At 45.1% G+C, this 24,353-nt stretch overlaps 1 protein-coding gene across 1 annotated transcript in view; it reads right to left on the minus strand.

The window, feature by feature from the left end:
- IGLON5 (IgLON family member 5) overlaps positions 1-24,353 on the minus strand; it is a 433,507-nt gene that overhangs the window by 69,433 nt on the left and 339,721 nt on the right.

The following is a 24,353-nucleotide window of genomic DNA, read 5'->3' on the forward strand; positions in this document are numbered from 1 at the left end:
CCGCTCTTTAAAGTCTTAGGTCCTGATACTTGCGCGTTGCCCTTGACTACCTTAGCCAATAACATTGACCTTGAATAGATGACAGGGCGCATGCACAATCACCTGCCATCGTCTACCTTCAGAAGTGTCAGATTCTCAATGGAGCGACAAAACACATGTATGATCACCTGCTGTCATCTACCTTCAGAAGTGTGATGACACTCAATGGAGCGACATGGCGCATGCGCAATCACCTGATGTTGTCTACCTTCAGAATTTTCATAGATTCGCAATGGAACAGCAAGGCGCATGCATGATCACCTGCCATCATCTACCTTCAGAAGTGTCATACTCTGAATAGAGCGACAAGGTGCATGTTCAATCACCTGACGTCGTCTACCTTCAGAAGTGTTAGATACTCAATGGAGCGGCAGGGCACATGCGCGATCATCTGAAGTAATCTACCTTCAGAAGTGTCAGACTATCAATGGAGCGACACAGTGCATGTGTGACGCCCCTGGACTACTCAGGTCGTCACAGGGTACTGCACAAACTACTCTACACATGCGGTATCCAACCCCCCATGGTTCTGGGTCTCCATCCTACAGTATTGCCTCCATCAGCATTCCCAAATCCTAGATACACTTTGCACCACACCTGTCAGGCACACCAGTGGGTTGCTTAAGCTGGAATAGGGCCGCCCACCTCGGAGTCAGACAAGGAGGTGGGAGGTGTCAAGAGAGTCAAGTCGTAGACCTCGAGCTGTAAGGAGCTCTGAGGAAGCTGGGAGTTGGAGCTCCCAGGGGAGAAGTAAACTAGGTCGCAGACAGTGGTCTGGACCTAGAGGAGTCAGACCCCCGGTCGCAGGGGATTTAGGCAAGGTGCTTGGGACCCGTCAAGGACGACGGCCAGCAGCCTGGTCCTATCACCGGTCCGGCACCGAAGGCACAATGGGGTTCACGGACCCTAGGTCAGGGAAGAAGCTTCAGGCCACCCGGCAATTAACCTGCGGAGAACGGGGCCTTCACGGTCCGTTCCCACCAGCTCCAGAATCGGGGCACTAGCGCAATGAGGGGGATAGGGCTTTCCTAGCAAGTAGCCCACTGAAATCCCAAGCATGAGCCCTGAGAGCAGGCTCCCTCACTTAGCCATAGTGGGGAGTGGGGCCCCGACATCTCCAAGCTACCAGGCCACCATGGACAATTCAAAAGTTAGTGCCAGGAGGCAGGTTACGGACCACCGGCAGTACTGTGGGGGACGGGACCCGGACGAGCTCCTCCCGAGAGGCAGCGGCGTTAAGAGACTTTGTTTACCCTGTTGTCAGCTTTTGCTTCATTGCTGAGTGAGTACCCGACTAATCCCTGCACTGCACCCCCGCATCTCCTACCAGAGTCCCGGGGCCTACCCCTACCCATGGAGGGCAACATCACCAAGCTACCCCACTCCATCACTCCGGGTATTCCCAACGGCAGCGGCGATACTCCCCAATTACCACACACTAAGGGTGGCATCACGTACTACACCAAGCCCCCTGTACATACCCCCCTTTTCATTTGAGTGTGGCCCCTAAGCCCCCGGGTCCAGAGACCCTCGAGCCACAAACTATCACCACCCCTGGATCCGAGCGGTTCGATCCGCTGCTGGGGTGGCACACATGCATGATCACCTGTCATTGTCTGTGTTCAGAATTATAATAGATTCTCAATGGAGCGACATAGCACATGCGCGATCACCTGCAGTCGTCTACCTTCTGAAGTGTCATTACGCTCAATGGAGCGACACGGCGCATGCGCGATCACCTGCCATCATCTATCTTAAGAATTGCTATAGATTCTCAATGGAGCGGCAGGGCACAAGCGCGATCACTGGCTAATATCTACCTTCAGAATTGTCAGAGATTCTCAATGGAGTGACACAGCGCCTGCACAATCACCTGTCATTGTTTACCTCCTGAAGTGTCAGACTCTCAATGGAGTGACATGGCGCATGTGTAATCACCTGCCATCATGTATCTACATAAGTGTCATAGACTCTCAATGGTGCGACAAGGCGCATGCGTGATCACCAGTCGTCATTATCTACCTTCAGAAGTGTCATACGCTCAATGGAGCGGCCGGGCGCATGCGATCACCTGACAACTACCTCCAGAAGTGTCAGACTCTCAAATGAGAGACACGGCACATACGATCACCAGCCATCGTCTACCTTCAGAAGTGTCAGATTCTCAATGGAGCGACACGGCGCATGCACAATCATCTGCTATCATCTACCTTGAGTTGTGTCGGACTCTCAATGGAGCGACACGGCAGATGAGCAATCATCTGCCATCACATACCTTTAGAATTGTCAAAGACACTCAATGCAAAGACAGGGCGCATGCGCGGTCACCTGCCATTGTCTACCCTCAGAAGTGTCAGACTATCAATGTAGCAACAGCGCATGCGTGATCACCTGCTGTCATTTACTTTCAGAAGTGTCAGACTCTCAATGGAGCGACAAGGCGAATGCGCGATCACCGGTAGTCGTCCTTCATAATGGTCATAGATTCTCAATAGAGAAGCAGGATGCATGTGTGATCAGACACAGACGACAAAAACTGAGTAAAGTCGGGTGATGCATGCGCAACTCCTTCAGGTCTTGGTCTTGAAGTCTGGGGATGAGGATTCATCATTCTGTGATTCTTAATCCCTCAACAAACTAATACATTTCCTTAGATCCCAACCCAAAAACATCTGTCGAAAGCAACTCAAGAATTTCAGAAGTGTCAGTAATTTTCTAGACTCATTGTCTACCTCGCTCCTGAGATTTCTCCAGCCCTGGCGTTGAAACTTTTCCATTCCTTCACCATTATTATACCCACATCTTATTAATGATCCCCTCCCCAACCTCATCGGATGTCAAAGTGTCATCTCTGAACCTCATCTCTCCGTGATAACGAGACGGTAGAAGTCCACACGACCCTTTTGATAGAAGATTACATTCACAAAGCCCTTCCAAGCGTCATTGACATCTCCACCATGTGTTTTTTTATCCTCCAGGATAATACATTGCCTTCCAGCCGTCATATCGTGTCTCTTTTCTATAGACGCGTCTTCACAGCTGGATCCTTTCCTGTTATAGCACTTGGTATGAAGCCGGATCCAATAGCCCCGTTATTTCCTTATTTATAAAAGCCTTTCCACAACCTCTATAGAGTCCTACCGACTTCTAATCCAAAACTCAGTGGCCCAGCTGAGTCGTCGAGGGTCTAAAGAGTGGAAAACTTTCAGATTGCATTGATTACCATGCGGGAACGTACCTGCTTTATAGACGCTGGAGCTATTTGTGCCGAGCTGGGGGAAGCTGGGGCCGAATCAAAAGACTCGAAGACTCAAAGATGTTCAACCGTTATTCCGTATCATTCTCTTCCTATACATGACCACATCAAGGTATCATTACACATGGCAGAAGCCAAAAGGGGCAAAACATCTAGTACGAGCCATAGGGGACCACATAAGTGATATCAGACCTACGGGGTCATAACTTTTCTGAGATATAGAGGTGAGGGAAGAGTAAAATGGCTAATATGTGTCATAGGGGACTACACAACAACTGTGAGCCATAGGGGGGGCCATATAACAAGTATGAGCTATAGGGGGGGTCATATACTAACAGTAAGCCATAGGGGGCCATACAACTGTGAGCCATATAGGCTATATAACAACTTTGAACCTCAGGGGACCATAACAACTTTGAGCCATAGGGGGCCATATAAAACTGAGACATAGAGGGCCATATAAAGTAACAACTATGAGTTACAGGAGATCATATACCAACTGTGAGCCATAGGGATCCATTTAACAACTGTGAGTCATTGGAGCCATATAACAACTATGAGCCATAGGGGACCATATAATAACTATGACCCATAGGGGTCATATAATAACTATGGGAGCTATATAACAACTATGAGCCATAAGGGCGCATATAACAACTATGAGCAATGGGGACCATAAAATAACTATGAGCCATAGGGGACCATATAACAACTATGAGCCATAGGGAGCCATAATGGCCCATATGACAACTATAAGCAATGTGGACCATAAAACAAGTATGAGCCATAGGGGCCATATAACAACTATGAGCCATAGGGGCCATTTAACAAATATAAGTCATAGGGAGCCGTATAACAACTATGAGCCATAAGGGCCCATATAACAACTATGAGCGATGGGGGTCATAAAACAACTATAAGCCATAGGAGGCCATAAAACAACTATGACCATTTTCATGAAGAGGGGGGGGGGAGAGACGGGACCCACCGCTAGCAGCTTTCTATTCCCTCCACAGAATCTGTACAGACCACATGCCTGCTCGGTCAGGTTGAGTGTGCATATGTATGGGTGATGCGAAAGGAATTATACATTCAGTAGTGAAGCCATAATGTTATTTACTTGTTGACATGTTTGCATAAATCCTCAATTAATAGATAATACAGAAAAAATATGGATTTATTCCGCTCCTGGTTGGCGCAGCGCGGCAGCTATTTCCCGGAGAGTTATCCCCTAATTAGAGCTCTCCTTCCAACATAGAAGGTTTTATAAGAGCAATCAGCTTTTTCCTAGGAGAAAGCCATATTTTAATTTTAAGGACGCCCCATTCCTGGACTGTGAGCGTCTCATCAGGAGAGGAATCCCAGGTTTTCACACAGAAGAACGTTTTGGAGGTTGTGTTGGAAGCGCGCTCCTCCGGGAGACATTCCCATCTCTATAGTACTGCTCCCCTGATAGAACATCATAGTCTCAACATGTCAGGATTGATCTGGATTACCGCCCGCGGAGAGATCATAATGTAGTTATGATTACTGCGAGACGGACACATAAATCACAGTGGTAGGAGGAAGGCTCTTAACCCTTTGGATACCGGAGCTCTAACAATTCCTCCATTACATTTGGTGGGCCAAGGAAGTCAACAATTGAGGAGGACCATACCAATCTCCATCAACTTCAAGAGGACATTGTGGTTCTCCGATTAGCAATTTAATGTCTAGTTTATCGGGAATCTTAGACCCTTGCCCTATCCATGAGATGGTGTCATTCGATGGCATCATGACTTTACGAGTCCTTCAGTTTACCTATTCTTTATGTAATTAACCAAAGCATCCTGAAGACCACTGTAGAGGTTTCCTTTATTGTGATGGTTCCTGGAAAGATACAAGAAGAGTGGACAATCTTCGTTTTTGGATGCGTCAAGAAGGAGCTTATGTTTTCTTTAAGCTATTAGTTGTTTCTCAACACTATGGAAGCATAAGACGAACAGGGTGTGGTGCATCTAAGATATGAGAAGACTTCGATGGACCATACAAAGTACTTTCAGAACCTCAGGTTTCCCAATAATTACTATCAATTACACTAGGCACAATCATAATGATCAAAACCATCTTTTGGGATCCTAGAACCTCTACTAGAACTGGTCCACTCAATCTCACGCATTGCTACTGTTCTGCTTCTATGGACCACCTAAGGTTGATCCGATGTTGAAAATGTCATTATCTTGGATCATGTAGACCATAGAAAGAACTTTCAGAACCTCAGGTTTTCCAATTATTACTATCAATTACACAAGGCACTATTATTATTATTATTATTATTATTAACAAAACCATCTCTTGGGATTCTAGAAACCCTACTAGAACTGGTTGACTCAATCTCACATGTTCCTACTGTTCTTCTGTTTTTGTGGACCACCTAATATTTATCCTACCTTGGAATTGTCATTGTCTTGGATCATGTGGATCCAAACCATGATTCTCTTAACCCACAGACCTGGTTTTGGAATCTGCACTTGAGTCTCAAGATTTGCCACCACCGAAAAGGGCTAGAAGCTGGACGTTCCTCATTAAACAAACTGAGCAGAAGGTTTGATTGTGATAGGTTGAGTCTCAACTTATAGACTTCGGAAGAAGTACACTTGGGCGTGAGAATCATTTTGGTTTAAGTTTGGGACAAAACTTTCTCTACTGGAATTGGTCCACTCAATTTCACACGTTCCTACGGTTCTTCTACTTCTGTGGACGACCAAAGGTTCATCCTACCTTGGAAATGCCATTGTCTAGGATCGTATAGACCCAAACTTTGATTCTCTTAGACCACAGACTTGGTTTTGGAACCTGCACTTGAGTCTCATGATTTACCACCACGGAGAAGGGCAAGAAGGTGAATGTTCCTCAATCAAACCAAGGAAAAGGTTTGATTGCTTTAGGCTGAGTCTCAACTTACAGACTTCTGCAGAAGTACACTTGGGAGTGAGAATCATTTTGGTTTAACTATGGGACAAAACTTTCTCTACTGGAATTGACGCATCTCACAGGAATCTGACAGGTTCCTACGGTTCTTCTGCCTCTGTAAACCACCTAAGGTTGATCCTACTTTGGAAATGCCATTGTCTTGGATTGCGTAGACCCAAACTATGATTCCCTTAACCCACAGACCTGGTTTTGGAAGCTGCACTTGAATCTCAAGATTTTTCACCACTGATAAGGGCAAGAAGTTGAATGTTCCTCATTAAACAATCAAACTGAGGAGAAGGTTGAGTCTCAACGTATAGGCTTCTGAAGAAAAACAATTGGGGGCGTGAGAATCATGTGGTTTAAAGGCCCTGTCACACAAAGATAAATCTTTGGCAGATCTGTGGTTGCAGTGAAATCATTCTTCCATTTGTACACAGCCACAAACCTGGCACTGATTGTCCACAATTTCACTGCAACCACAGATCTGCCGCAGATGTATCTCTGTGTGTGACAGGTCCTTAACTTTGGGACAAAACTTTCTCTACTGGAACTGATGCACTCAATCTTACCAGTTCCTACAATTCTTCTGCTTCTGTGGACCACCTAAGGTTGATTGTACCCTGGAAATGCTGTGGTTTTGGATCGTGTAGACCCAAACCATGATTCTCTTTCAACACTAAAGAAGTTTTGTCCCAAAGTTAAACCAAGATGATTCTCACGCCCAAGTGTACATCTTCAGAAGTCTAAGTTGAGACTGAACCTTCTCCTCAGTTTGATTGTTTAATGAAGACTGTTTGCCCTCTGGTCCTTCTCATCTTGAAACTCAAGTGAAAGTTCCAAAATCAGCTCTGAACCCTCAGATCTGATTTTAGAACTTTCACTTGAGTTTCAAGATGAGAAGGACCAGAGGGCAAACAGTCTTCATTAAACAATCAAACTGAGGAGAAGGTTGAGTCTCAACTTAGACTTCTGAAGATGTACACTTGGGCGTGAGAATCATCTTGGTTTAACTTTGGGACAAAACTTCTTTAGTGTTGAACCAAAAGACCATCAAATTCTTATTAGAGGTCATTTTCCAAAAAGTTGTTGGGTTTTCAGAGCCTTTCGATGCCCAACAACTTTTTTCAAACCTCAGGAGGAAAAAGCACTTAGTTGTGATTGATACTGCACTTCCAATCCAGGCTACTAAGGGTAGTAAGATGCGGAGGAACTATGATGGATTTCCAGAACCTCAAAGTTGTGACCCTTCTTGAGCTGTTCCTTAAACGACTTGTGAGTTTGCTTAATAGGTTCCTTGACCACAAGCTGGTCACAAAATGGTCTCCTGCTAAAATCCCAAGTGCTCAACTGAAGAAAGGCCTAGCAGTAAGTGTTTGATTTCCCTACAGCGCCTCCACAGGGGAAATAAAGCATTACACATTGTCCATTCAAACTAATGAGTTATCTGTGCCGGACAGGACCTCCAGAGAGAGGAACGCGATTTGTATCCATTCTCCATTATTGGGGACCCGGTGGAGCCATAAGAAGTGTTTTTTGTGAAGAGAATGACCCCTGCGAGTCAGTCTATTGTTCCTTATGTCATAATTGCATTCAGGCTGAGAAGAAATGAGATTATTTTCAGGAACAGTCACTTTCAAAGGCAAAATGCAAAACCCCAGAAGGAATCAGACAAGGCTCCTGATAAGCGTTTGCATCTGTTCCTGAGCTTCAAAACTTCCACTAGAGATATGAAGCTTTGACGCGTTTTTTTTTATTATGTGGCAAGGTCACACCGGGACTTCAATGTCACAATTAGTGACAGCTGGTCTAAAAGCTGCGGGGAGCGGCGCATGCACCGGCGGGGCAAAGAATAATGCAGAGCGCGTCTCCATCCATATAGATCAGATGTCAAGACGTGTCAAGTAACGGCAAAAACTACAGAACACATCATGAGCAAGCGGTATAATGCCGTCTACAGGGGGACGCGGGGGCCAGCTACAGGGGGAGGCAGGGGATGGCTACAGGGGAACGTGGGAGACGGCTATAGGGGGATGGCTACAGGGAATGGGGGGGCCGGCTACAGGGGGAGGACACGGACAACGGCTACAGGAGGAGGCGGGGGGATGGCTAAAGGGGGACGCGGGGGGGGCGGCTATACGGGCATGGCTACAGGGCAATGCGGGGGATGGCTACAGGGGGACGAGGGGACGGCTACAGGGGGAGGCGAGGGCCGGCTGCAGAAGGAGGCGCAAAGGACAGCTACAGGGGGGCGCAGGGGACTGCTACAGGGGGGAGCAGGGGACAGCTACAAGAGGATGGCTACAAGGGGACAGCTACAGGGGGGCGCAGGGGAAGGCTACAGGGGGGGCGCAGGGAACAGCTACAGGGGGGCGTAGAGGTCGGCTACGGGGGGGGCGCAGAGGTCGGCTACGGGGGGGCGCAGAGGTCGGCTACGGGGGGCGCAGAGGTCGGCTACGGGGGGACGCAGCGGCCGGCTACGGGGGGACGCAGCGGTCGGCTACGGGGGGACGCAGCGGTCGGCTACGGGGGGACGCAGCGGTCGGCTACGGGGGGACGCAGCGGTCGGCTACGGGGGGACGCAGCGGTCGGCTACAGGGGGACGCAGCGGTCGGCTACGGGGAGACGCAGCGGTCGGCTACAGGGGAAGGCAGGGTCTGGCAGGAGCCGGCTACAGGGGAGGCAGGGGCTGGCTGCAGGGGAGGAAGAGACTGACTAAAGGTGATGCATGGGCTGACTATAGGGAACACATGGTCTGACTATAGGGAATGCATGGGCTAACTATATGGGACGCATGGGCTGACTACAGGGGATGCGTGGGCTGACTATATGGGACACATGGGCTGACTACAGGGGACGCAAGGGCTGACTATATGGGACGCATGGGCTGACTATAGGGAACGCATGTTCTGACTACAGGGGACGCATGGGCTGGCTACAGGGGATGCAAGGGCTGACTATATGGAACGCATGGGCTGACTATAGGGAACGCATGGGCTGACTATAGGGAACGCATGGGCTGACTACAGGGAACGCATGGGCTGACTACAGGGGATGCAAGGGCTGACTATATGGGACGCATGGGCTGACTATAGGGAACGCATGTTCTGACTACAGGGGACGCATGGGCTGGCTACAGGGGATGCAAGGGCTGACTATATGGGACGCATGGGCTGACTATAGGGAACGCATGGGCTGACTACAGGGGATGCAAGGGCTGACTATAGGGAACGCATGGGCTGACTACAAGGGATGCGTGGACTGACTATAGGGATGCACAGGTTGAATATAGGGAGTAAAGGTTGATTATAGGAGGTGTAGAGGATGACTAAAGGGGATGCAGAAGTTTACAATAGAGGGTGTAGAGATTATCTACAGGTGTGTAGGTCGACTATAGGGGCGGCATTCCCATCCTGAAACTGCTGGGTCTAATGACCCCTCTGATGGTTGCCCAAAACCTTCCAGCTATCCCTCCTATTTTGGTCTAGCCCTCACTTCTTTGATTCCCCTCCATAGAACACAATGGCTGTAGAATCTTAGTGATGTCATTCTGTATGACATCACCGCGGCGGGAGAAACGTTGTATCCGCTCATTTATTCTGGGTCTGGGAAGAATGGCCACCTGTCACTGAGTATACATATATCACGCGTCAGCCCGGTCCGCGGCGTGGCCGTCCCTGGAACGTTGTCATGGCCTTTACAATCGGGGACGAGGAGCTGGTGTCATTAATGCACAGATGTCACGAGCGGCGCCCATCCTGCACTTGTACAACGTCATGTTTTTTGATTAACGACCCCTTGGAAGGTCGCGTCAAGCATCTGTCAAAGCAGAGAAAATGTGTTTACCGCTCCCACGCTCCGTATACTCGCACATGCAAAAGATTTGTTTCCTAACCGCCTGATGCAAATGAACCGGGGAAATGGGGATTTCATTAAAGAGCAGATGAAAGGAACGGAGAAATATTCAACGGAGGAGAGAAACATGAGACATGAGTGACGGGAAGAAAACAGGGGGGAAAAGAAAATCATAAAACGCATCACGTCCCAACATGTCACATCAAATATACAAGAGCACAACATCAGCCAATCAGACGTGGCCTCATTTTTTGGATTATTTTCTCCTTTTCATCTTCAGGGAACCAATCAGCATCTTTAAGTTGGTGTGAAAATTAAAACTTATAATGATACATTGTATCAACAATATCTTAAAGGGATATTCTCATGTCATAAAGTGATAGCATAATATTAAGGGGTTAACTTCATAAAGTGATGGTATATATTAATCTAGTCTTCATTTTCTTTTAATTTAAGAAATCCCAATTAAATTTTGAATTTATTTGCAATTCCGCACCTGACCACACGGTGTGCTGTTCTGAAAAAATCTAAGCAATTCCTATTTAGTTGCAATTCCGCACCTGACCACACGGTGTGCTGTTGTGAAAAAATATCGAAACAATTCCAATTTAGTTGCAATTCCGTACCTGACCACACACTGTGTGCTGTTGTGGAAAAATATCGAAACAATTCCAATTTAGTTGCAATTCCGTATCTGACCACACACGGTGCTGTTGTGGAAAAATATCGAAACAATTCCAATTTAGTTGCAATTCCGTACCTGACCACACACGGTGTGCTGTTCTGAAAAAAATCTAAGGAATTCCAATTTAGTTGTAATTCCACACCTGACCACATGGGGTGTGCTGCTGTGGAAAAATATCTAAGCAATTCCAGTTTAGTTGCAGCACCACCTAGTGGACAGTATAAAGAATGCATAAATTTGTTTAGTAAAACTTAAAATTAAAAATGATGAAAACACTAATAATAATAGTACATAATTATTCACTTATATAGCACCATTAATTCCACAGCGCTTGCAATTCCACCCCCGACCACATGGTGTGCTGTTATCAAACACATATAGGAGGAAGGTGGAGAAAAAGCTCCACCCAGGGGACCGTATAATGGATGCAGCAATTTGTTATGTAAAACTTTTTCCAAAAAGTGTTCACGTAATTTTGATTTACTTGCAAAAAGTGTCATTTTGATTTACTTGCAATTCCGCACTTGGCCATCGGTTGTGCTGTTATAGAAAGACACCTGATGGAGGTGCAATGCCGCACTTGGCCATCGGGTGTGTTGTTATAATAATAAACAGGATGGAGGTGCAATTTCACACTTGCCCATTGGGTGTGCTGCTATAATAAGGCACAGGATGGAGGAGCAGTTCCGCACTTGGCTATTGGGTGTGCTGTTATAATAAGGCACAGGATGGAGGTGCAATTCCGCACTTGGCCATCGGGTGTGCTGTTATAATAAGGCACAGGATGGAGGGGCAATTCCGCACTTGGCTATTGGGTGTGCTGTTATAATAAGGCACAGGATGGAGGTGCAATTCCGCACTTGGCCATCGGGTGTGCTGTTATAATAAGGCACAGGATGGAGGGGCAATTCCGCACTTGGCTATTGGGTGTGCTGTTATAATAAGGCACAGGATGGAGGTGCAATTCCGCACCTTGCTATCGGGTGTGCTGTTATAATAAGGCACAGGATGGAGGTGCAGTTCCGCACTTGGCTATCGGGTGTGCTGTTATAATAAGGCACCTGATGGAGGTGCAGTTCCGCACTTGGCCATCGGGTGTGCTGTTTTAATAAGGCACAGGATGGAGGTGCAATTCCGCACTTGGCTATTGGGTGTGCTGCTATAATAAGGCACAGGATGGAGGTGCAATTCCACACTTGGCTATCAGGTGTGCTGTTATAATAAGGCACCTGATGGAGGGGCAATTCCGCACTTGGCTATCGGGTGTGCTGTTATAATAAGGCACAGGATGGAGGTGCAATTCCGCACTTGGCCATCGGGTGTGCTGTTATAATAAGGCACAGGATGGAGGGGCAATTCCGCACTTGGCCATTAGGTGTGCTGTTATAATAAGGCAACGGATGGAGGTGCAATTCCGCACTTGGCCATCGGGTGTGCTGCTATAATAAGGCACAGGATAGAGGTGCAATTCCGCACTTGGCCATTGGGTGGGCTTCTATAATAAGGCACAGGATTGAGGTGCAATTCCACACTTGGCCATTGGGTGTGCTGTTATAATAATATATACGGATAAGGCTGCACATCAAACTTAGATAATAGTATAATGCCTCAAGCATATGGACAAATATTGGAATATACAATGAAAAATGCTACTTGCTAATTTGAACATGTGAATAATGAATTGCATACCTGCCATGAATATTAGGAAAAAGGAGATATTTAGCAATCGCATTGATCAATGTAACTGAGCCCCAAGGCCTCGTCAAGGCATATCTCTATATTGGGGTCCCTAGCTCTGTGACCCTAACTGTGTGTCATCTCATTGCAATTAAAAACTGCTATGGGTGGAGAGGGGTAACTAAGGACTTTCTTATATGGGAGATGGAAAAAACATGGCCGAAAGGGGCGGAGCTGTGTTCACATTCAGAAAAAAAAAAAACTACATATAACTGAATAGGATAACTGAAGTGAGCACTAATATATATATTATGAGTGCAAGCCAAAAATTACATACTATATACGGATAAGGCTGCACATCAAACTTAGATAATAGTATAATGCCTCAAGCATATGGACAAATATTGGAATATACAATGAAAAATGCTACTTGCTAATTTGAACATGTGAATAATGAATTGCATAGTTTTTTTTTTCTGAATGTGAACACAGCTCCGCCCCTTTCGGCCATGTTTTTTCCATCTCCTATATAAGAAAGTCCTTAGTTACCCCTCTCCACCCATAGCAGTTTTTAATTGCAATGAGATGACACACAGTTAGGGTCACAGAGCTAGGGACCCCAATATAGAGATATGCCTTGACGAGGCCTTGGGGCTCAGTTACATTGATCAATGCGATTGCTAAATATCTCCTTTTTCCTAATATTCATGGCAGGTATGCAATTCATTATTCACATGTTCAAATTAGCAAGTAGCATTTTTCACTGTTATAATAAGGCACAGGATGGAGGGGCAATTCCGCACTTGGCTATTGGGTGTGCTGTTATAATAAGCCACAGGATGGAGGGGCAATTCTGCACTTGGCCATCGGATGTGCTGTTATAAGGCACAGGATGGAGGGGCAATTCTGCACTTGGCCATCGGGTGTGCTGTTATAATAAGGCACAGGATGGAGGGGCAATTCCGCACTTGGCTATTGGGTGTGCTGTTATAATAAGCCACAGGATGGAGGGGCAATTCTGCACTTGGCTATTGGGTGTGCTGTTATAATAAGCCACAGGATGGAGGGGCAATTCCGCACTTGGCTATTGGGTGTGCTGTTATAATAAGGCACAGGATGGAGGGGCAATTCCGCACTTGGCTATTGGGTGTGCTGCTATAATAAGGCACAGGATGGAGGGGCAATTCTGCACTTGGCCATCGGGTGTGCTGTTATAATAAGGCACAGGATGGAGGGGCAATTCTGCACTTGGCCATCGGGTGTGCAGTATTAATAAGGCACAGGATGGAGGGGCAATTCAGCACTTGTCCATCGGGTGTGCTGTTATAATAAGGCACAGGATGGAGGGGCAATTCCGCACTTGGCCATCGGGTGTGCTGTTATAATGAGGCACAGGATGGAGGGGCAATTCTGCACTTGGCCATCGGGTGTGCAGTATTAATAAGGCACAGGCTGGAGGTGCAATTCCGCACTTGGCCATCGGGTGTGCTGTTATAAGGCACAGGATGGAGGGCCAATTCTGCACTTGGCCATCGGATGTGCTGTTATAATAAGGCACAGGATGGAGGTGCAATTCCGCACTTGGCCATCAGGTGTGCTGTTATAATAAGGCACAGGATGGAGGGGCAATTCCGCACTTGGCTATTGGGTGTGCTGTTATAATAAGGCACAGGATGGAGGGGCAATTCCGCACTTGGCCATTAGGTGTGCTGTTATAATAAGGCACAGGATGGAGGTGCAATTCCACACTTAGCCATCGGGTGTGCTGCTATAATAAGGCACAGGATGGAGGGGCAATTCCGCACTTGGCTATTGGGTGTGCTGTTATAATAAGGCACAGGATGGAGGGGCAATTCCGCACTTGGCCATTAGGTGTGCTGTTATAATAAGGCACAGGATGGAGGTGCAATTCCACACTTAGCCATCGGGTGTGCTGCTATAATAAGGCACAGGATGGAGGGGCAATTCCGCACTTGGCTATTGGGTGTGCTGTTATAATAAGGCACAGGATGGAGGGGCAATTCCGCACTTGGCCATTAGGTGTGCTGTTATAATAAGCCACAGGATGGAGGGGCAATTCTGCACTTGGCCATCGGATGTGCTGTTATAAGGCACAGGATGGAGGGGCAATTCCGCACTTGGCCATCGGGTGTGCTGTTATAATGAGGCACAGGATGGAGGGGCAATTCTGCACTTGGCCATCGGGTGTGCAGTATTAATAAGGCACAGGCTGGAGGTGCAATTCCGCACTTGGCCATCGGGTGTGCTGTTATAATAAGGCACAGGATGGAGGGCCAATTCTGCACTTGGCCATCGGATGTGCTGTTATAATAAGGCACAGGATGGAGGGGCAATTCCGCACTTGGCTATTGGGTGTGCTGTTATAATAAGCCACAGGATGGAGGGGCAATTCTGCACTTGGCCATCGGATGTGCTGTTATAAGGCACAGGATGGAGGGGCAATACCGCACTTTATTGGGTGTGCTGTTATAATAAGGCATAGGATGGAGGTGCAATTCCGCACTTGGCTATTGGGTGTGCTGTTATAATAAGGCACAGGATGGAGGGGCAATTCTGCACTTGGCCATCGGGTGTGCTGTTATAATAAGGCACAGGATGGAGGTGCAATTCCGCACTTGGCTATCGGGTGTGCTGTTATAATAAGGCACAGGATGGAGGTGCAATTCCGCACTTGGCCATTGGGTGTGCTGTTATAATAAGGCAACGGATGGAGGTGCAATTCCGCACTTGGCCATCGGGTGTGCTGTTATAATGAGGCACAGGATGGAGGTGCAATACCGCACTTGGCTATTGGGTGTGCTGTTATAATAAGGCACAGGATGGAGGTGCAATTTCGCACTTGGCCATTGGGTGTGCTGCTATAATAAGGCACAGGATGGAGGGGCAATTCCGCACTTGGCCAATGGGTGTGCTGCTATAATAAGGCACAGGATGGAGGTGCAATTCCGCACTTGGCCATTGGGTGTGCTGTTATATTGAGGCATAGGATGGAGGTGCAATTCCGCACTTGGCCATTGGGTGTGCTGTTATAATGAGGCATAGGATGGAGGTGCAATTCCGCACTTGGCCATTGGGTGTGCTGTTATATTGAGGCATAGGATGGAGGTGCAATTCCGCACTTGGCCATTGGGTGTGCTGTTATAATGAGGCATAGGATGGAGGTGGAGAAAAAGCTGTTGGGCGCCACCTAGTGGTAACTATAATAAGTGCAGTCATTTATGTATCAATGAATGCAAATGTGTCGTCGGGAATGAGAAGCTGCTTATTTCGGGTTAATTGGGGGAAAGAAGGAGAATTTAATTCCCCGATGGCGTCAGGTCATAATGTAAAGGACACTAAATTAAAACTCCCCTCTACACTCCGCTGATGCAGTGCATCTGCCTCCAACTTAAAGCAATATCCTTTCCACTTTGGAGAAGTCTCAATGCACAGAAGTATTCTGAGGAGAGACGCGTAAATAGATTTAAACATTTCTGCTCCGTAGTCAGGAAAATCAAGGTTTAATAAGCTGGGATGGTTTCGAATGAATTTCTGGCTGGGAAATCCCAGGGGAGGGTCGAGATTCATTGCCAGTTGCTAGACTTCAGGTCGCAGTGTTGCCGCTCCACTTGATATATATAAAGACAAGTCGACACTTTCCGAACCCTTACACTGCCAGGAGCGTCTACAAGGGCGGATTCCTACAGACCGCACCACAGGGCCCACCGGGGCCCGCACAGGACCCTCTCCAAAAAAAAGGACCCCCGAGGCCAACAAGCCAGACTGGGGAGATGACAAGAGTTAACATTGAACTGTGGGGATCGGGCACCCTCTAGAGAGTGAAAGGGTCGGCCGCTTATTATCTGAACCTGTGCACAAAAGGTTTAAAGGGAGATTCCCTTTAAATTTTTTTTATATAAACAAATGAGATCATGTCATCAGAAAATGATCTACTGTTTAAATTAGGCTTTTGCAGTAAATGTATTTTTAATGCCTATTCATCAATGAGATGTTTTTCTCCAGATCATGATCTGTATTAAAAATTACAATTTTTTATTTATAATAATATATTTTTATTTATATTATATAATATATATTATAAATAAAATATATATATTTTAAAAACAAAATATATATTCTAAAAAAATATATATCATCATAAATAAAATATATACATATTATAGATAAATAATATATATATATATACACATATTATATATATATATATATATATATATATATATATATATATACAGTTAGGACCAGAAATATTTGGACAGTGACACAAGTTTTGTTATTTTAGCTGTTTACAAAAACATGTTCAGAAATACAATTATATATATATATATATATATATATATATAATATGGGCTGAAAGTGCACACTCCCAGCTGCAATATGAGAGCTTTCACATCCAATTCGGAGAAAGGGTTTAGGAATCATAGCTCTGTAATGCATAGCCTCCTCTTTTTCAAGGGACCAAAAGTAATTGGACAAGGGACTCTAAGGGCTGCAATTAACTCTGAAGGCGTCTCCCTCGTTAACCTGTAATCAATGAAGTAGTTAAAAGGTCTGGGGTTGATTACAGGTATGTGGTTTTGCATTTGGAAGCTGTTGCTGTGACCAGACAACATGCGGTCTAAGGAACTCTCAATTGAGGTAAAGCAGAACATCCTGAGGCTGAAAAAAAAGAAAAAATCCATCAGAGAGATAGCAGACATGCTTGGAGTAGCAAAACCAACAGTCGGGTACATTCTGAGAAAAAAGGAATTGACTGGTGAGCTTGGGAACTCAAATAGGCCTGGGCGTCCACGGATGACAACAGTGGTGGATGATCGCCGCATACTTTCTTTGGTGAAGAAGAACCCGTTCACAACATCAACTGAAGTCCAGAACACTCTCAGTGAAGTAGGTGTATCTGTCTCTAAGTCACCAGTAAAGAGAAGACTCCATGAAAGTAAATACAAAGGGTTCACATCTAGATGCAAACCATTCATCAATTCCAAAAATAGACAGGCCAGAGTTACATTTGCTGAAAAACACCTCATGAAGCCAGCTCAGTTCTGGAAAAGTATTCTATGGACAGATGAGACAAAGATCAACCTGTACCAGAATGATGGGAAGAAAAAAGTTTGGAGAAGAAAGGGAACGGCACATGATCCAAGGCACACCACATCCTCTGTAAAACATGGTGGAGGCAACGTGATGGCATGGGCATGCATGGCTTTCAATGGCACTGGGTCACTTGTGTTTATTCCTACAATTCCTACAATTTCTATCAGATATTTTTGTTCAAATCTTCAAATTAAACGTTACAATCTGCACTTGAATTCTGTTGTAGAGGTTTCATTTCAAATCCAATGTGGTGGCATGCAGAGCCCAACTCGCGAAAATTGTGTCACTGTCCAAATATTTCTGGACCTAACTGTATATATATATATATATATTATATATATATATACATACATACATACATACATACACACACACACACACACACCGTGTATGTGTGTATATATCTATATATATAATTGCCTTATTCTGTCTGTCTGTCTGTCTGTCTTGCTCCAAAATTGTGTCCTTATGGTGACACAAAGCTGATTGGCCGCTGGGCTCGCCATGGCCCCGCCCCCCCGCACGGATTGGCCCTCGCCCAGGCTGCGCCCCCACACGGATTGGCCGGCCGCTCGTCCAGGCTCCGCCCCCCCCCACAGATTGGCCTCTCGCCCCGGCACCCTGCAGGCATTGGCAACTCTGCCATGCCCCGCCCCCCTCACGCAATGCACGCTAGCTCTGGCCCTGCCCCCCCCCGCATTCCCCGAACCGACACGGTCACGGAGCTACGACTACCAGGTGAGTACTGTACCCCTCGGAGCCCACATCAGCGTACGCCGCCAAACCAGCCGACACATACCCTCGCATTGCTGGGGTTGGCCGGCGTATGCTGGTGTGGGCTCCCATGCGAGCGGGGGATGAGATGCGCTGGTAACCATGGTAGCATAGTTACCAGCGCATCAAGGTCCTGCAGCGGCGAAAAATACACACACGCACACACCTCACACACACACACACACACACACACACATCACATCGCATCCACACATCAAGGTCCTGCAGCGGCAAAAAATACACACACGCACACATCAGATCACACTCGCTCTCACACACACACACACACCTCACACACACATCACATCGCATCCACACACTCACAGCATCCGGTGATATCGCTTGCTTCTCGGCGGCGATATTGTGCTGTGAGCTTCCAGGACCTGCCGGAGGATCACATGGCCAGAAGCATGTGGTATTTCCGGATGTTGTGAGTATGAGCGTGTATGTGCAATATCGTCAATGTGTGTGTGTGTGAGTGTATGCGATCGGGTGTGTGTGAGTGTATGCGATCGGGTGTGTGTGAGTGTATGCGATCGGGTGTGTGTGAGTGTATGCGATCGGGTGTGTGTGAGTGTATGCGATCGGGTGTGTGTGAGTGTATGCGATCGGGTGTGTGTGAGTGTATGCGATCGGGTGTGTGTGAGTGTATGCGATCGGGTGTGTGTGAGTGTATGCGATCGGATCTGTGAGTGTCGGCAGAGGAGCACGGCGTGCTGGAGGAGGCTGGGAGGAGAGAGGCTGATCCTGGGGAAGGCTGGGATGGGGAGGCTGAGAGAAGAGAGGCTGATGCTGGGAGAGGCTGAGGCTGGGGTAGGCTGGGAGGAGAGAGGCTGATGCTGGGATGAGAGAGGCTGATGCTGGGAGGAGAGAGGCTGATGCTGGGATGAGAGAGGCTGATGCTGGGATGAGAGAGGCTGATGCTGGGATGAGAGAGGCTGATGCTGGGGGAGAGAGGCTGATGCTGGGATGAGAGAGGCTGATGCTGGGATGAGAGAGACTGATGCTGGGAGGAGAGAAGCTGATGCTGGGAGGAGAGAGGCTGATGCTGGGGACAGAGAGGCTGATGCTGGGGACAGAGAGGCTGATGCTGGGGACAGAGAGGCTGATGCTGGGAGGGGAGAGGCTGATGCTGGGGACAGAGAGGCTGATGCTGGGGACAGAGAGGCTGATGCTGCGGGCAGAGAGGCTGATGCTGCGGGTAGAGAGGCTGATGCTGGTGCAGCATGGGGGATGGAGCACGATGGGGAGTGCGCAGCATGGCGCATGGAGCACATTTGGGAGTGCGCAGCATGGCGGATGGAGCACGTTTGGGAGTGCGCAGCATGGCGGATGGAGCACGTTTGGGAGTGCGCAGCATGGCGGATGGAGCACGTTTGGGAGTGCGCAGCATGGCGGATGGACCACGTTTGGGAGTGCGCAGCATGGCGGATGGAGCACGTTTGGGAGTGCGCAGCATGGCGGATGGAGCACGTTTGGGAGTGCGCAGCATGGCGGATGGAGCACGTTTGGGAGTGCGCAGCATGGGGGATGCAGCACGATGGGGAGTGCGGAGTATGGCGGATGGAGCACGTTTGGGAGTGCGCAGCATGGCGGATAGACCACGTTTGGGAGTGCGCAGCATGGCGGATGGAGCATGTTTGGGAGTGCGCAGCATGGGAGATGGAGCATGATGGGGGGTGCGCAGCATAGGGGATGGAGCACGATGGGGATTGCGCTGCATGGGGGATGGAGCACGATGGGGAGTGTGGAGTATGGCGGATGGAGCACGTTTGGGAGTGCGCAGCATGGCGGATGGAGCACGTTTGGGAGTGCGCAGCATGGGAGATGGAGCACGATGGGGGGTGCGCAGCATAGGGGATGGAGCACGATGGGGAGTGCGCTGCATGGGGGATGGAGCATGATGGGAAGTGCACACCTCCCCCCAACACACACACACACGCGCACGCACTGCACAACACACCACACACACTCTGGGAACCACAAACAACTGCCCTACACAGACACCCACACACAGACAACGCTGCACACACAAATATACGCACATACCGCACAACACAAACATTGCACAAAACATACCTCCCCCCAAAACACACCACACCCACACAAACCGCGCAACACACACACAACGCTACACACACAGCGCTCCACAAACAACGCAACACACAAACAACACCGCTCTCACCCCCCCGTCACACCCAGACAACATCCAGAACATGTACAGCCCCTACACAAACACTTGGTAACTACACACAACAAAATCTATATATATATATATATATATATATATATATATATATATATATATATATATATATATATATATATATATATATATATAAATAAATATATATATAGCAAAAATCATACATGAACTACACAATACGTAAATTCTAGAATACCCGATGCGTAGAATCGGGCCACCTTCTAGTATATATATATATATACATACTATATTTTTATAATGTATATATTTTTTATTTATAATATAAAATACATATTTTTTTTATATGTATTTTATATAATTTATATATACACACAGTCATATGAAAAAGTTTGGGCACCCCTATTAATTTTTAACCTTTTTTCTTTATAACAATTTGGGTTTTTGCTATTTCAGTTTCATATATCTAATAACTGATGGACTGAGTAATATTTCTGGATTGAAATGAGGTTTATTGTACTAACAGAAATTGTGCAATCCGCATTTAAACAAAATTTGACCGGTGCAAAAGTATGGGCACCTCAACATAAAAGTGACATTAATATTTTGTGGATCCTCCTTTTGCAGAAATCACATTCTCTAGTCGCTTCCTGTAGCTTTTAATCAGTTCCTGGATCCTGGATGAAGGTATATTTGACCATTCCTGTTTACAAAACAATTCCAGTTCAGGTAAGTTTGATGGTCGTCGAGCATGGACAGCCGCTTCACATCATCCCACAGATTTTCAATGATATTCAGGTCTGGGGACTGGGATGGCCATTCCAGAACATTGTAATTGTTCCTCTGCATGAATGCTTGAGTAGATTTGGAGCGGTGTTTTGGATCATTGTCTTGCTGAAATATCCATCCCCTGCGTAACTTCAACTTCGTCACTGATTCTTGCACATTATTGTCAAGAATCTGCTGATACTGAGTTGAATCCATACGACCCTCAACTTTAACAAGATTCCCGGTGCCGGCATTGGCCACACAGCCCCAAAGCATGATGGAACCTCCACCAAATTTTACTGTGGGTAGCAAGTGCTTTTCTTGGAATGCCGTGTTTTTTTCCTCCATGCATAACGCCTTTTTGTATGACCAAACAACTCAATCTTAGTTTCATCAGTCCACAGGACCTTCTTCCAAAATGTAACTGGCTTGTCCAAATGTGCTTTTGCATACCTCCGGCGACTCTGTTTGTGGCGTGCTTGCAGAAACGGCTTCTTTCGCATCACTCTCCCATACAGCTTCTCCTTGTGAAAAGTGCGCTGTATTGTTGACCGATGCACATTGACACCATCTGCAGCAAGATGATGCTGCAGGTCTTTGGAGGTGGTCTGTGGATTGTCCTTGACTGTTCTCACCATTCTTCTTCTCTGCCTTTCTAATATTTTTCTTGGCCTGCCACTTCTGGGCTGAACAAGAACTGTACCTGTGTTCTTCCATTTCCTTACTATATTCCTCACAGTGGAAACGGACAGTTTAAATCTCTGAGACAACTTTTTGTACCTTCCCCTGACCAACTATGTTGAATAATCTTTGTTTTCAGATCATTTGAGAGTTGTTTTGAGGAGCCCATGATGCCACTCTTCATAGGAGATTCAAATAGGAGAACAACTTGCAAGTGGCCACCTTAAATACCTTTTCTCATGATTGGATACACCTGCCTATGAAGCTCAAAGCTCAATGAGGTTACAAAACCAATTTAGTGCTTCAGTAAGTCAGTAAAAAGTAGTTAGGAGTGTTCAAATCAAGAAATTGATAAGGGTGCCCAGACTTTTGCACTAGTCAAATTTTGTTTAAATGCGGATTGCACATTTTCTGTTAGTACAATAAACCTCATTTCATCCAGAAATATTACTCAGTCCATCAGTTATTAGATATATGAAACTGAAATAGCAAAAACCCAAATTGTTATAAAGAAAAAAGGTTAACATTAATAGGGGTGCCCAAACTTTTTCATATGACTGTATATACACACACACACACGCCGTGTATGTGTGTATATATATACACATACTATATTTTTATTATGTATATATTTTTTTATTTATAATATAAAATACATATTTTTTATATAAATACATATAAAATATATATATATATATGTTGTTCTAAATAAAAAATATATACATTATAAAAATATAGTATATATATATTTATTTTATTTATGATAACATAATATATATATTTATAATATAATATATATTTTATTTATAATATAATATATATTTTATTCATTATATATATATATTATATTTTTTTATTCATTATATGTATTATATATTATATTTTTTTTATTCATATATATATATATATATATATATAATGAATAAAAAAAATATAATATATATATATATATATATATATAATGAATAAAAAAATATAATATATATATATATATATATATATATATAATGAATAAAATATATATTATATTATAAATAAAATATATATTATAAATAAAATATATATTATATTATAAATATATATATTATGTTATCATAAATAAAATAAATATATATATATACTATATTTTTATAATGTATATATTTTTTATTTAGAACAACATATATATATATATATATATATATATATATTTTATATGTATTTATATAAAAAAATATCTATTTTATATTATAAATAAAAAATATATACATTATAAAAATATAGTATGTGTATATATATTTATTTTATTTATGATAACAATATATATATTTATAATATAATATATATTTTATTTATAATATAATATATATTTTATTCATTATATATATATATATATATATTATATTTTTTTATTCATTATATATATAATGAATAAAAAATATATATATATAACACACACACACACACACACACACACACACACACACACACACACACACGTATATTGCAATTCAAAATCTGGCCACTAGGGTTACTCTGGACTCACACTTCTTGTTCATTTAGGAAATGCACATGAACATTAGCCACTATAGACTGATGCATGCCCTATCTTATGTATTGAAGCATCGAATGAGCATGCACAAGTCGTCATTGTGAAGGGAGGGGGAGGAGGTGAGCTGTGACATCTATTTTGATTGATGGATCCTGTATTATCTACTGTATATAGAGATGTTATTAGTCATTGTACCGGAGGAGGAGAAGGTGAGCTGAGACTTCACCTATTGCGAATCGTGGCTCCTGTGTTATCTACTGTATACAGGTGTTATCAGTAATTCTAGAGGATGAGGAAGAGGTGAGCTGTGACATCTTCTATTGTGAATGGTGGATTCTGTGTTATATACCGTGTATAGAGGTGTTATCAGTCATAATACAGGAGGGGGAGGAGGTGAGCTGTGATACTAGCTATTGTGAAAGGCGGATCCTGTGTTATTTAATGTATATAGAGGTGCTATCAGTAATTGTACAAGGGGAGGGAGGAGGTGAGCTGTGACACCACCTATTGTGATTGGTGGATCCTCAGTTAGCTGTGTACAGATGTTACTCATCAGTATAATCCTGTCTATGATGATAATGCATCTCCTGAAAATACTTTTTGAAAGACGTCTAAGACTACGGTACTACCATGTCAACAGAAAATCTTCCAACAAACTCAGAGCATAAAGAATATCTCCTTTTAGTGCAATGAACCCTGATTATTTAGAATATCGGGGTCCTCGGGTCCTTATAGGGTGATACCGGCCGCGCTCGGTCTACGCTTCGCCCCGTTAGAAGCCACTGAAATGATTTTTCTCTAAATTAATAAAAAAAAAAATAAATATAAGATTCCTGCGTTCATTACTCGGTTTGGA

Source organism: Anomaloglossus baeobatrachus, chromosome 11 (genome assembly GCF_048569485.1).
Source record: "Anomaloglossus baeobatrachus isolate aAnoBae1 chromosome 11, aAnoBae1.hap1, whole genome shotgun sequence".
NCBI classification, from domain to species: domain Eukaryota; kingdom Metazoa; phylum Chordata; class Amphibia; order Anura; family Aromobatidae; genus Anomaloglossus; species Anomaloglossus baeobatrachus.